Source organism: Crocuta crocuta, unplaced genomic scaffold, assembly GCF_008692635.1.
Source record: "Crocuta crocuta isolate KB4526 unplaced genomic scaffold, BGI_CrCroc_1.0 scaffold162, whole genome shotgun sequence".
Taxonomy (NCBI): Eukaryota; Metazoa; Chordata; class Mammalia; order Carnivora; family Hyaenidae; genus Crocuta; species Crocuta crocuta.
The window spans coordinates 4,622,661-4,638,859 of NW_027529433.1; the positions used below are offsets into that span (position 1 = coordinate 4,622,661).

General features: G+C 35.6%; 1 pseudogene; it reads right to left on the minus strand.

Moving 5' to 3' along the window:
* Nucleotides 1-9,528: 9,528 nt before the first annotated feature.
* Nucleotides 9,529-10,012, minus strand: LOC144228024 (oligosaccharyltransferase complex subunit OSTC pseudogene; annotated as a pseudogene).
* Between the last annotated feature and the right edge of the window lie 6,187 nt (nucleotides 10,013-16,199).

Genomic DNA, 16,199 nt, shown 5'->3' on the forward strand with positions numbered 1-16,199 from the left:
ATCAGACATTCAGGGCCCCTGGGTGGCTCAATCGGTTAGGTGACTAACTTGATTTCAGCGTGGGCTGTGATCTTAGGGCAGTTAGGGGATCAAGTGCTGCATCAGGATCCACGTTGAGTGTGGAGCCTGTTTGGGATTCTCTCTCTCTCCCCTCTCTCTGACCCTCCCCCACCTCTTAAAATATATAACTAAACTTAAAAAAAAAGTCAGATGCTCAACTGACTGAGCCACCAAGACACCCCCATTTATCATGATTTTATTTTACTTTTTGAAAATGTGTTTATTTTGAAGGGGAGGAGGACAAAGAGAGAGGGAGAGAGAGATTCCCAAGCAAGCTCTGAACTGTCAGCACAGAGCCTGATGCGGGGCTCAAACTCACAAACTATGAGATCATGATCTAAGCTAAAGTCGAATGCTTAACTGACTGAGCCATCCAGGTGCCCCTTTAAAGGTGTTTTTAATTTAAAATTTTTCCCCATTTATCATGATTTTAAACTATTCCACTGTTAGGCATATGGTCTACAGAAATACTCACAAATGTATATAAAAATTTTTGCAGGTGCTTATTTCTATATTTATAACAGTAAAGATTTTGGAGACAATTCTAAATTTCTATCCATAGGAGGTTGCCTAAATAAATATGATAATCCCAACTTTTGGATTTTGATACAGAAGTACTGTAATACATCAATACCCATGACAAATTGTTAAGTGAAAAAAAAGGATATTTATTTTCCCCTTTATATATAATTATATATATGCATACATGTATATACATGTATATATGCAAATATAAATATATATGAGTATATATAAACATACAGAGACAGTTCTGGAAACATACGTGCAATGTGTTAAAAGTGCTACCTCTAAGTAGAAGAGTAATGAGGAGCAGGGTGGAGAAAGACTTCCACTATTTATATATTTTCATATTTCAATATTTTAAAAAATTGAAATGCATTCATGTATAACACTTAGGAAAATGTGTACATGATTTTTTAAACTTTTGAGCAAGTTTTAGCCTGATGAAGAGGTGAAGGAAGGATCTCTTTGGAAGAGGGAACAGAATGATAAAAGGGGACAAAAGATCAAAGTTCCAGCAATTCCTTTTCTATAGGCTTCCAATTCTCTGCTCCACCCCACCACCTCCCCGCCGTACTCATCCATTCCCTCATGCCCCACCAAAACCTGTAGGTACTTATAACCAGAAATCATAATAATAGTGTCACTCATTTGTTTAGATATATGTGTCCTCCCAGACTGTAAACTACTTGATGATAGGGACCTTATTCTATTTCTTTTATAACCCTAAGTCCTTGGTCAATGCCTGGCAAAGAATAGGTGGGCATCCAAGGGTTTGATAATTGAGCAAATGAACAAATGAATAAATGGATAAATATATTAATATAGGGTCTCCATCCAGGAAAGTTTGGTTGTCAAAGTACAAAATAATTTCAAAATACAGTACTTCTTTTTTTACTTTGTGTTGAAAAATGAAAACATAGGTTTCAATAATTTTGGTGGGAAAAATATTCTGGGCTAACTTCAGCCCAAAGCTATGATATTCAATCACAGAAACTCCTAAGGAGAAACAGTGTAATAAAGAGTCAAATATAACATTAAACATGAGCACCCTCTGGCATAGTTAACACAAAGGACGGACTTATGAATTACACACAGCTTTCAATGGGCTTTTTACTTCATTTATTGCTACTTCTACCACTCCATTATAGAGAGAACTATCCTCTAAATTGCACTTACATGTTCTCGAAGCTATTCTGAAATTGTAGTAAAACTGCTTTTATATTAAACATCTGAAATTTTATTTTCTAAAGGTATTTTTTCCCTCACTTAATTAGTTTTACCAATGGAGATAATTACCACTTGGTTTTCTTCATAATCTTGGTAATTATTGCCCTGAAGTTTTCCTCCCAGGCACATGGCTTGTTTGGGTTCCATTACTCAATTCCCAATAACCATTGAGATAAATTCACCAATGATTTACATCTGGAAATCCTTGTGTTCTCTTTGATAAATGATAATTCTGTAGCCCCTAAAACTCAAGGAAAGCACCTCAGAAAGATCTGAGCTGCTATGCTCTCTCTGTTTCTCCAGGCTTCTCTTAAAGCGGTGTTACCATAATGTGTAAATTTGTTTAGTATGCTATTAAGTGAAAAACCAGGCTTAGCATTTGTTTGTTAAACCAGGGGGAAATATAAAACATTCCCACCTCTCTTGTGGGAGATTGTGAAAACTTTGTGGCATGGGAAGGTGAAATATTAAGGTTTGGTGTGGTTAAGATAAGTCAGCATGTTTTGGTTGTTGCAGATTATGGGTCCGCCATGAATTTGCTCATGGACTTACCTTTCATCTTGGCACTTTACTTAGGAGTGTTGAGGCAATGGGAAGACTGGATTCAAATGATAATTGTGCCCATAGAAGAATTATTTCTACTTGAACACTTGTTCACTGATTTTGAATTTAGATTTTTTTAAGGACAAAATGCTGGTCAATTCAAGAGGCAGTTCCAAAGGGATAGGACTCAACTAGACTGCATATGAATATACATCCTATTTGGAGATTTTTATCTGGTTGGCACACTGGGGACAGGGGAGGCTGAAAAAGTGTTTTCATTCCAGTCTGAGAAACTTGCTGTTGACAACACTGAACAGTTCTAGTCTTCTTCTTCAGTAAGTTCTATTTCAATTACATTCTGTCTTCTTTGCTTCTTTGATGCATAGCAATGCTATCCAGTACAACTTTCTGCTATCAGGACACATTATATAATTTGCCAGGCACAGTGCATAAGAAAATTCAGGACCCCTTGTTGCAAAATTATTAATAATAGCAAGACAGCAACAGCAAAGCATTAAACCAAACATAGACCTTCTAGACTTGGGACCCTGTGCAGTTGCACAGGTTATACATCCATGAAGCTGGTCCCATCTGTAATGATGGAATCATTTTATATGCAGTGTCGAATATGACAGTCACAAACCACATATGGCTTTTGTACACTAATGTAATAAAGCTAATGCAAAAGTCGAACCGAATTTTACTTAATTTTAACTACTTTTAGTTAAAATAATCACAGTGCCCTGTGCCTACCGTATCTGACGGTGCAGCACCTAAATATTATAAATTATTTTTGGCAAATTACTTAAACTCACGGGTATTCAGGTTCTGTTTTCTGTAAATTAATATACTAATAGTACCTACCTCCCATGGTTATTTTGAGAATTCAGTTAATTAACTTATTTAAAGCTCTTACAACAGTGCCTGGTATATAATAATTGCTAACTTTCTATTTTAATTCCAGTATAATTAGCATACAGCATTATATTTGTTTCAGGTGTACAACATAGTGATTCAACATTATCATATATTACTCTGTGCTCCTTAAGATAAGTGTACTCTTAATCCCCTGCACCTATTTCACCCATCTCTTCACCTACCTCCCCTTCAGTAATCATCACTTGGCTCTCCATAGTTAAGAGTCTGTTTTTTGGTTTCTCTCTTTTCCCTCCATCCCTCTTGTTCATTTGTTTAGTTTCTTAAATTCCACATTTGAGTGAAATTATATAGTATTTGTCTTTCTCTGACTGGCTTATTTAGCTTAGCATTATACTCTCTAAATCCATCTATATTGTTGCAAATGGCAAAGTTCCACTGCATATATACCACATCTTCTTTATCTATTCATCTGTCCATGGACACTTAGGTTGCTTCATTAATTTGGTTATTGTAAATAATGCTGCAGTAAACATTGGGGTGTGTATATCCCTTTGAAGTAGTGTTTTTGTATTCTTTGAAGAAATATCTAGAAGTGCAATTACTAGATCACAGTGTAGTTTTATTCTTAACTTTTTGAGGAAACTCCACCATGCTCTCCAGAGTGGCTGCACCATTTTGCATTCTCACCAGCAATGCAAGAGGATTTCTTTTTCTCCACACCTTCACAAACACTTATTGTTTCTGGTGTTTTTTATTTTAGTAATTCTGACAGATGTGAAGCAATATCTCATAGTTCTGATTTGCATTTCCCTGATGATCTGATGTTGAACATCTTTTCATGTATCTATTAGCCATCTGGATGTCTTCTTTGAAAAAATGTCCATTCATGTCTTCTGCCCATTTTTTCAATTGGATTTTGTTTTTTGTGTTGAGTTGTGTCAGTTCTGTAAGTATTTTGGATACTAACCCTTTATTGGATATGTCTTTTGCAAATATCTTTTCCCATTCCATCAGTTGTCTTTTAGTTTTTTTGACTATTTCCTTTACCTTGCAGAAGTTTTTATATCTTGATGAGGTCTTAAAAGTTCATTTCTGCTTTTGTTTCCCTTGTCTCCAGAGACATGCCTCATAAGAAGATGCTATGGCTGAGGTCAAAGAGGTTGCTGCATGTTTCTCCTCTAGGATTTTGATGGTTTCCTGTCTTACATTTACGTCTTTCATCCATTCTGAGTTTATTTGTGTGTATGGTATAAGAAACCGGTCCAATTTCATTCTTCTGCATGTTGCTGTTCAGTTTTCTCGATACCATTTACTGAAAAGACTGTCTTTTTTCCATTGAATATTCTTCCTGCTTCATTTGTGAGTCCGTTTCTGGGTTCTCTCTTCTGTTCAATTGATTTAGTGTCTGTTTTTGTGCCAGTACCATACTGTCTTGATGATTACAGCTTTGTATTACAGCTTGAAGTCCAGGATTGTGATGCCTCCAGATTTCGTTTTGTTTTTCAACATTACTTTGGGGTAGCTATTTGGGGTCTACCTAGGAATAAAACCTAACCAAAGATGTAAAAGATCTGTATGCTGAGAATTATGGAAGGCTTATGAAAGAAAGTGAAGATGTGGCTTTCTTCCACAAAGAAGTGGACAAACATTCTATGCTCATGGATTGTTAAGAACAAGTATTGTTAAAATGTCAATACTACCCAAAGCAATCTGCACATTCAATGCAATCCCTATCAAAATACCACCAGCATTCTTTGCAGAGCTAGAACAATTCTAAAATTTGCATGGAACCAAAAACTTTTGTTTTAATACTGTAGAGTCTAAGGTATCACTACTGAAGACTGATATAGCTAGATGTTATTGGAAGGCAGCCTTGTCATTGTTCTCAACATGAGAATTTTCATCAGAATTTGTTTTCTACCCCCCAAATGAGCACAATTTGTGATCCAAGTTATTACACAGAAGAATTAATCTTCAGTTATGGAAGGAACTATGTATGTAAATGTTTTGAAGGAATGAACAGTATTTGTATGGTCTATTTTTCTAGCTAGAAGAAAAGAGGTATAAGTCATTGGTTTAACCCTGGGGAAAAAAACTTCAGATGTCAGGATTCAGAGATTAGTATGTAATCAGTAATTTGGAGAGAGTGCAGCCTTTTGTTTGGTTTTCAAAAGCTCAGATTCAAAGGCTAAAAATTCAGCTTTTATTTTCCTTTTATGGTAGTTTGTTCATTTTCTGTAGAGGTTCAATTTGTTGCCAGAGAGAATCATTGCTAATTTGAATAATTACATACTTAACTGTAGGGTAGAACTGAAATTGGGGTTGATTGAGAGGGTTAGAAACAGAGCAAACTCTTTCCTGCAGTAAGAATTAGATTCTACATAGCAAAACATGGCAGTACAAGCAAGCATTTCCATAGAATTAAATTTGTTTTCTAGGAAGTTGGCAACAAACAAATACAACCAATCAACTTCACTTATGATAGGAGGGCAACAAATGAAAACTACACCAAGATATCACTTTTAAACCTATCAGTTTGATAAAACTCTAAAAGTTTGACAACACAGTCTGTTGTAAGTCTATGGGGAAACAAACTCTCTTAATACATGTTAATGGGAGTGCAAACTAGTACAACACAAGAAGAAAATTTCAGGAAAATCTATGAAAATTAAAAATTAAAATGCATCTGACTATTGACCCACCAATTCCACTTCTGGGATTTTATCTTATAAAAATGCCTATACTCATACAGAATTATTTATGTACAGTTTTTTTTTTTTTTTTAAACGAAATACAACTCACGTGCTATAAACATTTTAAAGTGTATAATTTGGGGGGTGTCTGGGTGGCTCAGTCAGTTAAGTGTCTGACTTTGGCTCAGGTCATGATCTTGTGGTTCATGAGGCTGAACCCCATGACAGGTTATGTGCTGACAGCTCAGATTGGATTCTGTGTCTCCCTCTCTCTCTCTGCTCCTCCCCTGCTCACATTCTCTCTGTCTCTATCTCTCTCTCAAAAACAAATAAACATTAAAAATTTTTTTTAAAAATAAAGTGTATAATTTGGTGATTTTTTTTAGTATATTCACAAGTTTATGCAACCATCACCACTATCTATTTAGATAACTCAGCCTATGAAGCCAATCAACCCTTATGACTAATAAGGAAATGACTTTTGTAAAAATATTGTTCATTATATTATTCCATGTTTGTATATGTTTGAAATTTTCTTTTCTTTTTCATTTAAAATTTTTATTTATTTATTTTGAGAGAGAGAGTGGTGGAGGAGCAGAGAGAGAGAGAAAGCAAGAGAGAATCCCAAGCAAGCTCCACACTGTCAGTGCAGTGCCCGATGCAGGGCTCAGACCCACAAACCGTGAGATCGTGACCTGAGCCAAAACCACGAATTGGACATTTAACTGACTGAGCCACCCAAGCACCCCTTTTTAATTTTTTTAAATGTTTATCTTTTTTGAGAGAGAGAGTGAGAGAGACAGACAGACAGACAGAGTGTGAGCAGGGGTAGGGAAGCCAAGAGAAAGGGAGACACAGAATCTGAAGCAGGCTCTAGACTCAGCTATCAGCACAGAGCCAATGCAGAACCCTTGGGCTGCAAGATCATGACCTGAGCCGAAGTCGGACACTCGCCAACTGAGCCACTCTGGGGCCCCTGAAATTTTCTATAATGAAAAACTTAAAAAAAAAAAAAGATAATTATAAACATATGGTAACTTATTTGGAATTCTTATTTTATATAGACAAAATGGTGGTGAGGGAAGGCTTTAGAGGCATGTTAGAATTAAAGGAAAATTTTAAAGAAAGGAGATTAGAGAAGCGACACAAGAGAGTATGCGGAAGGGGGTGCACCTGGCTGATTCAGTGGGTGGAGCATACAGCTCTTGATCTTCAGTCATGAGTTTGGGCCCTACATTGGGTGTAAAGCTTACTTATATTAAAAAATATAGTTTAAAAAAAGTCTGTACGGCAGGAGGAATCAAATTTAATTCCCCATAAAGATAGCATGATGCATATGTCTAAGAGCTAGAACTAAATTCATCTCGCTTCAAGGAGATGAAAGTTTATTTCTTGATCTGATGAGAATTGGCATGGCATCTCCATAATGTACTTAGGGAACATTAGGATATGCTGTTCCATCTCCAGCTTTGGTATCCATCCTCAAGGTCATCTGATAGGCCAAGATGGCTGCTAAAATTCCAGGCATTATACTTATATTTCATCAAGCAAGGGTAGAGTAGGGAGGAAGAAGCTCTATGAAATACTGTTTTCATATTACCTGTTGCATGTTTTATATACTTTCTAGTCACATCCTCATACTTAACTGCAAGGGAAGCAGAAAAGCAACAGCAGAGCAACATGCTCAGCTAAAATTCGAGTTTCTGTTACAATAAGGAACAGTGAGAAAATAGATATTTGGTAGGCAAAACAGATCCTGCCACTTCATACTTTGTAGGGAGAGTAACATATTAGTAAGAGTTCTGGATGGGGTAACAGAAGCCAGACTTTGAATCCGGGACCAGCAACTTTTTAATTATGGGCCCTTGGAAAAGTGGTAACTACAACTCCCTAAGCATTGAATTTCTCATGCATAAGTAAAATGCAGTTTGATGATAACAGAAAGCTATGTATATAAATTACCTGGCACAAAAGAGGTGCTCAAGAAATCACTATTATTTTACCTGTGATTTGTCATTTGTTAGAGATTTAGTGATTTTAAAAAACATTTTCTCTGCCCTTAAGAAGTTAGCAAGACCATTATATCAGAGAAAGAAAAATATCCCACTGATAAAGGCTGAGGAGATTATAAAATCCTTTTTTTCCAGTTTCACTAGTATTCAAATAATACAATGGTCAAGAATATTATCTTCAAATATGAAACAAAATAGAACTTCACTGTAGTATTTACTACTATTTCTGCAATAGTTTTAATACATAGTCCACAGAATTTAACAGGTATTAAATCAAACTCCATTCCCTCTCAATTCACTTGCCCAAATAAAGTAGAAATAGACATATTCCCCATGGATTTAAGAATGCGATTTCCAAGATTTGGTCTTTTGAGAAACCATAAAATAAATCCTGAGAGGCCACAACACTCTAGATTAAAATAAATGTGGAAAAGAAGGTATTTCTAATTTATTTATTTTTTGATGGAAGTGAGGGCAGATAGTGGAGTTGCCAATAATGTGAATTGAACTTTTTCTATTAGGAAGTTTAAAAGGAAGGAGAAACTGAGACGTGTGAGAAATTCAGGTTGTAATGAGTTTCACACTTGTCTCAACTCAATGAGTTTACTCGTCAAACTACTGCTTTTTCTATGAAATTTTCAACTCTACTGCTCTCCTTTATAGATTTGCTTCATATGAATTTATTTCTGAAAATGAAAGAGGACAGAATAAAAAGTGAATGTGAAAGCAATGACAAAACTTTTGTGTTTTCATTGGCTTTAACTTATCACAAGCCAGATTTAATTTTCTCTTCTGAGATGGTGATGACTATCATGGTTATTTTTATTAAGGTAAGAATTAATCTTAAATTTGCCATACTAGAGTAGACTCCAACATTATATAGTCTAACTATTCCTTCAATGCTTAAAATCATCTCTATATGATTCCTCCCTGCCCTCTTCCCACCCTCCTCCTCCACATGCGGTTATACTCCAAATAATGTTGTACAGAATTTGTTTGTTTATTACTTTTAAATAAATAAAAATTTTTTTTAATTACAAAAATTATTTATTTCTGCTCCTTTCATACATCTTACTGTGGAGGAAACGGTCTCGCAGACACATCTGAAATAATGTACTGTCGCGCACTCTGTTTAAAGGCAAAGCACCATGGGTAAGGCGGATCGTCTGTCCAGAGTTCTCAGCTTACAGGATCTCGCTTCCTGATTTTACATTAATTTTTGAAAGTCACAAATGTCATCTCCAAAAACTGTTAAGGGGGCTGTAAAAAATAATCACTTTATTCAGTATTATAGTTGTAGAAATGGAGTATATTTTCTCTAAGAAATGAAAAACTAAGAAGAAAATGCCACTTCACATCGTTGGTACGTCGGCATAGGCCAGCAGGAAAAATACTGTGATAAGCTTGTCTCTTTGATACCAAGACATTCTAGTTCAAGCTTTCACACGCTTCCTATGTTTTCACTAGATGCTTCTTTTCTGCTGCTTCATTCTTTTCTATAGTTCACATCAGAAGATTGGTACAGCCTTTAAAACTTCATTAGCAGGAGCAAATCCAGTATCCATAGGCGTTTCTTCTCAAAAGGCGTTTTAACCCATCAGATATCCCGGCAGTTTCATTCTCATGAATGCTCTAGCCATGAAAAAACTCAATAGGACACAGACGAATCCAATGAATAGAAGAAGAAATCTATTGAGTTTTGGAATGTTTGGTGCATTTGATCGGTCCAGGATTATGAAACCTAAACCTCCCATTGTGAACAGGAAGCTGGATGCAAGTCCTTCCATAATATATTGTCCATTTACTCTGTAGGCCAAGAAAGCTACTGGTCTCTGATGTCCATGTTCATCCGTCATAGAGCCAACACCTGGGGGTTCAACAATAACATCATAAATTATTCCTCCGGTAATGAGGAAGTAAGACACCACCACCAGAGCGTACACCGTCATGGCCGACGGCATATGCACCCGGGGCGGCTTCTTCAGCTTCAGGTTGGGGCATTCGAGCACTAAGAACGGGACCCGGTACAAAGTCTCCATGTTGGTAGCGGCACGGGAGCCTCTCGACCTCAAGCCCCACGCGCCACCCGGAAACAGCATAAATAAAATTTTTTAATAAGCCAAAAATATATTTTTTAAAAGAGTTTAACTTGAAAGAAAGGTTATGCTATGCTTAAAAACGACTGTTGCTGTGTGTGTGTCTGTGTGTGTGTGTTGCCCTGGTGACCAACGTTTTGATTCACTGATGGCTCCTCTAAGGAATCATAGAATTTTTGATGGCCATTGACCCAAGCTGCCTAGTAGCTTTATTGGCTCCTCACCAAATTAATTGGCCTGTGGACTGGGAGTTAGGAACCAATGTAGTCATCCCAAGGGCAACTAAAGCAAGAGGGAAATGCAGTAAACGCATCTTGGTTACAAAATAAGAAGATAGACTCAGTCTCTATAGGTACCTCTATCCTTAGCCTTACCGAGAGAGCATTTTGAACTTCTTTGCTGTAAACTATTCCTTGTCAGTCGGACTTGTCTAATGACTTAGCAATACAAAGGAAACCTAAGGAAAGCCAAATATCGCAATTTGATTGTTCATGATTAGATTGGTACTGTGATTTAGTAAATTACTTTTTTTTGAGGGTTCTTTTTTTGGTTTGTTTAAAGCCAAGGACTAAATGTAGCAATAAAAATTTAAATTATCTTGGCTCTTGCCTGAAATGCTCAATATTCCAATCTCTTGGCTTCACTGTAGTGCCAGAGAGAAGAGTAGAAATAGTTGACAATGATTCTGCATTACTGATTCACTCTACTCATTAGACTATATTGAAATGTTTTGATTTGCTGGGCTCAGAGAGTAATTCCATTCTTGCCTCCAGCCATTTCCAGTAATTTTTTGCTACTACATAACATAATTTAAAATTATTTGAAGTAAGACTTTCTAATTGGAAATAATAATTTTTATGCAGGAAATTAAGCCCTTTACCAAATAATGTTAAATTATCATCAAAATTACGTTTTCATGAATAATTAATCAATACCACTTCAGCTATTTACTTATGTTAGTATTGTTGAACTCTAGTAATTGTTAGGTTTAATTGTATCCTCTTGAGTTCAGCAGAAAAAATAAAATCAGGTCATATGTTTTTCACTGCAAAATATTATCTTGTTAGACAAAAAAAAAATTAGTGAAAAAAAATTCCAGGAAAGTAGGCTTTTGACAAACATATGCCAAAATGTTATATTAACCCTTGCTACTGCAATTTTTGTAGCATTCTTCTGCTTTATGACAAAACATAAGTTTTCTCCAATATAGCCCCACTATAGCTTTCATGTTGTATATTCCAAAAATTGCCCTCTATATTTTTTAAGTTTTTATTTATTTATTTAAGTAACCTCTATATCCAACGTGAGGCTCAAACTCACCCCGAGATGAAGAGTCATATGCTCTTCTGGTTGAGCCAGTGAGGGTCTCCTGTATTTATTTTTAGTTGAACTTGTGATCAGTGTAACAGACACCAGTTTTTGGTTGAATTATTTATTTGTTCCCTCTGTTTCAAGAGGGTCAAAACAATGGGCTATTCTTACTGACTTGCCTAGGGCTTCAAAGATATGAAGATAGCACATACTTATATCTGCTATAGGGTGTAAAAATGTTACAATTCATCATGGATATGGTAAGAACAAATACAGCCTAGTTTAATAGGGCAATATCACCAACTTTTGACTTTTTGGCAATGTCTTAAAATGATTTTTCCCATACTTAAAATGATTAAAGCTATTTGTTTTCTCTTAAGAATCTTGCCCAATTTTTCACATATCAGAAAAATGAAATATATTAAATTGTTATTACTGTCATTCCTGTCTTTGCTCTCAAGGCACCATCTAAACTGATCCTTTATCAAATTTGTGTTCTTTGTTGTGTTTTATCTCCAACTTTTTAAAACTTATAAAAGTACTCAGTGGAAAATGAGACCTTGTATGTTGGGATTCTCAGAGTAGAGCAGGGACTGAGGAGTGAGAGAAGCAAGGGAAAAAAACACATATAGAAGAAAATGATCTGGCATTGAAGCTTCAAAGTCAGGACCTTAATGGGAGCAGCTAGAATTATCACTTGGCATCAGCCTAATACTATCATTTATCTTTGCCCTACTCCCTTGTGCTCCAAATTGTTGACATTCCAATCTGGTAGATGTGCTGTTGGGAGACATTTAGAAAGAGACAAGAACTATTGAGCACCTATAGATGCCAGTCACTGTAGAGATAATTTCACATTCCATCTCATTTGTCGCCACTCTAGTTTTCTAAAGTTCACATGATTATCTTCATTTTACTGTTGGAGATATTGAAGGTAAGAATAGTTTAAAAACTCACCCAGAGTGCCAGTGATTATGCATTAAAACAGAGCTAACTGCTCCAGCAAGAAAATTAGTGGGGGGAGAAGGAAAGTAGGAAATAGGCCAACATGGTTTGATCTGATCTATTTAAATGTTGACACCAGTGTCTTATCTCAGGCAGGACACTACAGCCTTATGACAGAGAAGATTTGGAGTTAAATAGTTTTCAGAGGTGAATGCCTTGTATTCATTATCTGCAGACTCTTGCTTTAAACCTCTTGCGTACTTTGTAAACTGTGATTATTCAATAAATATTTGTTAAACTTAATTTAAAATCTTACAAGAGCAACAGGAAACAGTAATTCTCAATAGTGGTGTAATTAGAATAGTGTCCACCCTGGGATATTTATGCTTGTCATAGTAATTGAGGATCTCAATTAGAGAGTTAAAAACTGACTAAACAAAAAAATAATTGGTGATGTTGACCTGTATAGCAAAACATACTTGGTGAAGAAAAAAAAAAGGATAGCGAGAAGGAATTTTCACACTTAAGATCAATAATTTATAAGATTTTAACATTTGAAATTAAGATCAGGAGAGAAATGTAAATACGAACAATTAGTACCTTGTGTTTTCTGTGAAAACAACTACCTCTGCTGCCTACAACTGGAATTATCACTTATATCAAACAAGAGCTTCTTTTACTAATTGGGTCAGATTATATTTTTAGTACAATTTTATTCTAATGAATGCGGGCCCTTTCTATTAACCTTAGCAGTCAAGAAACATGGAACAACGGGAGAATATATCATTTGGGACTTCAAACTAACTGTATATGCTAATGTGACAGGAATGACTGCTTGAGGACAATTTTATCATATCGATTGCAATTATGAAGGGAAAATAAAATCTTCTCAAGTATTCTTCACTCTCTCTGAGTTAATTAAATTTTATAACCTTTGCTAAACTCTTCAAACAATAGGATCTTATGTAGGTAATATGAAATAATTATAAAGAACTTTATTATCTTACAAAAATTCCACTGGGCAGATAGATTTAGCAATTTCCTTTATTTTTATTGCAAGAATTATCATCAACATCATCACTTTTGCAAACATGATCACCAATAGCATTTACTGACTCCCTAGGGCACTGTGCTAGGTAGACACATCAAGAAGTGTGAGATACAGTCTTTGCCCTTGAGAAATTTATAATCTAAATGGAGACATTTCGATTCGTTAAAGTTAGTAGAAAATAATTTATTTGATCCTGTGATTTATTAGAATCATTCAGTGGGAACACATAGGGGAGTAATATTGGACTCAGTTATGTTAAAATAAATTCCACCTTCTACCTTTGCCAAGAGATACACGTAAGTTTTGAAAGATAGTGCAGATGCCAGTAGTTACCTTTCTGCAAGGAATGAAATCCATTGATCCCTGGAGGATAAAACACTAATTCTCTGAGCATTTTATTTGGGTGACTTGGGAAAGCAGTTCAAGGCCCTCTCTGCAAGTAATTGGCAGTCTGACTATCACTTGTAGCAGGTTATTGCTCCAGCTGTTACACTAAAGGACAGGGTCTTGATGTCTTTGGCCTCAAGAAATCCTCTATCATTGAATAGGATGATGTATTTGCCTTAGGAGACCATAGTATCTCACCTTCCTCTCTTCATAACTAACCTCGTCAATAAATAATGCTGAAATTATAATGTACTCTATGCCCCAGGTGTCTTTCTTTTTAAAAAAATTTTTTAACATTTATTTATTTTTTGAGAGAGAAAGAGAGAGAGAGAGAAAGAGAGAGAGTGTAGGGAAAGTGCAGAGAGAGAAGGAGACACAGAATCTGAAGTAGGATCCAGGTGCTTTATGCTCTGAGCTCTCAGCACGAAGCCCGATGCAGGGCTCTAACCCACAAGCCGTGAAATCCTGACCTGAGCCAAGGTCAGACACTTAACTGGCTGAGCCACCCAGGTGCTCACCCCTGCCTCCCATATATTTCTAAATCAATTTTATATGTGAAAACTGATTTAACATTTCCATGATGTAGATATTATGTACAAGGTTCAGGTTTTCTAACATTGAGTATGTTAGTACTCATCCTATATTAGTATAAAAAATATTTAATATCACTAGAAGTTTTACATTAATTTTCAATGCTTGAATTTGAGAAAAGTAAGGGAAAATAATTTTGTCCCTTCTAAGTTGGGCATGTGGACGTAAGTAATGGGGATTATTGGGCAAATGCCTTCTCTAGGAAAATGCTGTAAGTGTATCTTTCTGGTTTATCTTGTTTGCTTGGTAATAAGCCCTTACACGACTATCAAATTTCTTTTATAATCACATTTAATTGAAAGTTAATAATCCATTTCCTTTATCAATGGTATTAGTCATATCACAACATAATGTGCAGTCCTACAGATCAGCAGTTTATGTGGATGAAGCAGGTCATTTGAGGCTTTCCAATTCATACTGCAATCTATTCTCAATTAGGTACTTTGAAGAAGTTGGTTAGAACTTTAAAAGCCTTTACAACCTCAAGATTCTAGATATAGTGCTTTTTCTTTATTCTTTTTGTATTCACAATAAATTTTCAAACTTCTAGAAAAGCTCAAAGAACAGTGAATACATACATCTATACTTTTTACTTGGATTCACCAAATATTAACATTTTGCCACATTTTTCTCATGTATCTACATATACACACATATATATGTGTATATATATGACATCTACTTGTATGTATATGCACGCAGTATATATATATGTGTATATATATATATATATAAATATACACTTTTGAGATTTTCTTTCCCTGATCCACTTGAAAGTAAGTGGCATATACCATCACATTTTACTCATAAATGTTCTAGCATGCATCTCTAAAAACAAGGACTTTATCCTTCACAACCACAATACCATTACAATGTCTGAAAAGGTGATGTTAATTCAATAATATCATCTAGTATATGGTCCATATTCACATTTCTTTCATTGTTTCAAAGATATCTCTTATGCTGGTATTTTTCTTTTAAATCCAGGATCCAATCAAATTTCACACATTGCTTTTGGCTTTTGTCCCTTTAATCCCTTTTATTTGAAAGTGGTTCCCTTGCCTTTTTACATTCATATCATAGAATTTTTTTGAAGAGTCCAGAATTATGTGTTCTTTCTCAATAAAAATTTAAAACTTTGAACAAAAGAACACTGGATAAATGAAATGTGCGTTACTGCTTTCTGTTGCTAGTGCTTAAGAAAGAGCCTAACTATTGGGCCTAATTCTTTAGTCTAGCAATGTGATTCATTTTAATAACTATTTATTTATTTATTTTGAGAGGGAGAGAACATATAAGCAAGCATTGGAGGGGCAGAGAGAGAGGGAGAGAGAATCCCAAGCAGGCCCCACGTTGCCTACAGTCTCATGTGGGCTTGATCTCACAACCATGAGATCACAGTCAGTACCAAAATCAAGAGTCAAACTCTTGACTGACTGACACACCCAGGTGCCCCAATGTGACTCATTTTACTAAAATGTTGATTAAAAGAAGAAATCCTATAATGTGTCCATAAAAGCAAGGAATGCCAGGATTTAAAACTAGCCATGAACACACAGATCATTAAAACTCAGTGAACGCTTTCCTGAGTCACCTTGTTATTCAAGAAAATGTTAGAACTTTGAGCTGGAAGAACTTCAGAGGCAAGTTAACTAGCTTGATTTCTTATGTCACCAGTGAGGAAAACACAAACTGAGTCTGTGATTTGCTAACGTCACACTGCCAGTTAATTTGAGAGATGGGAGTAGAGATAAGGTGTCTTGATTTTCAATACCCTGTGTTCCTGATTCTTTCCTCATCTCTATAGCCACCTTTCCTTTCCTTTCATTTTCTCCTTCCTTCTATTCAGTAAACAACAAGAGAACTTTTTAAAGAAGAC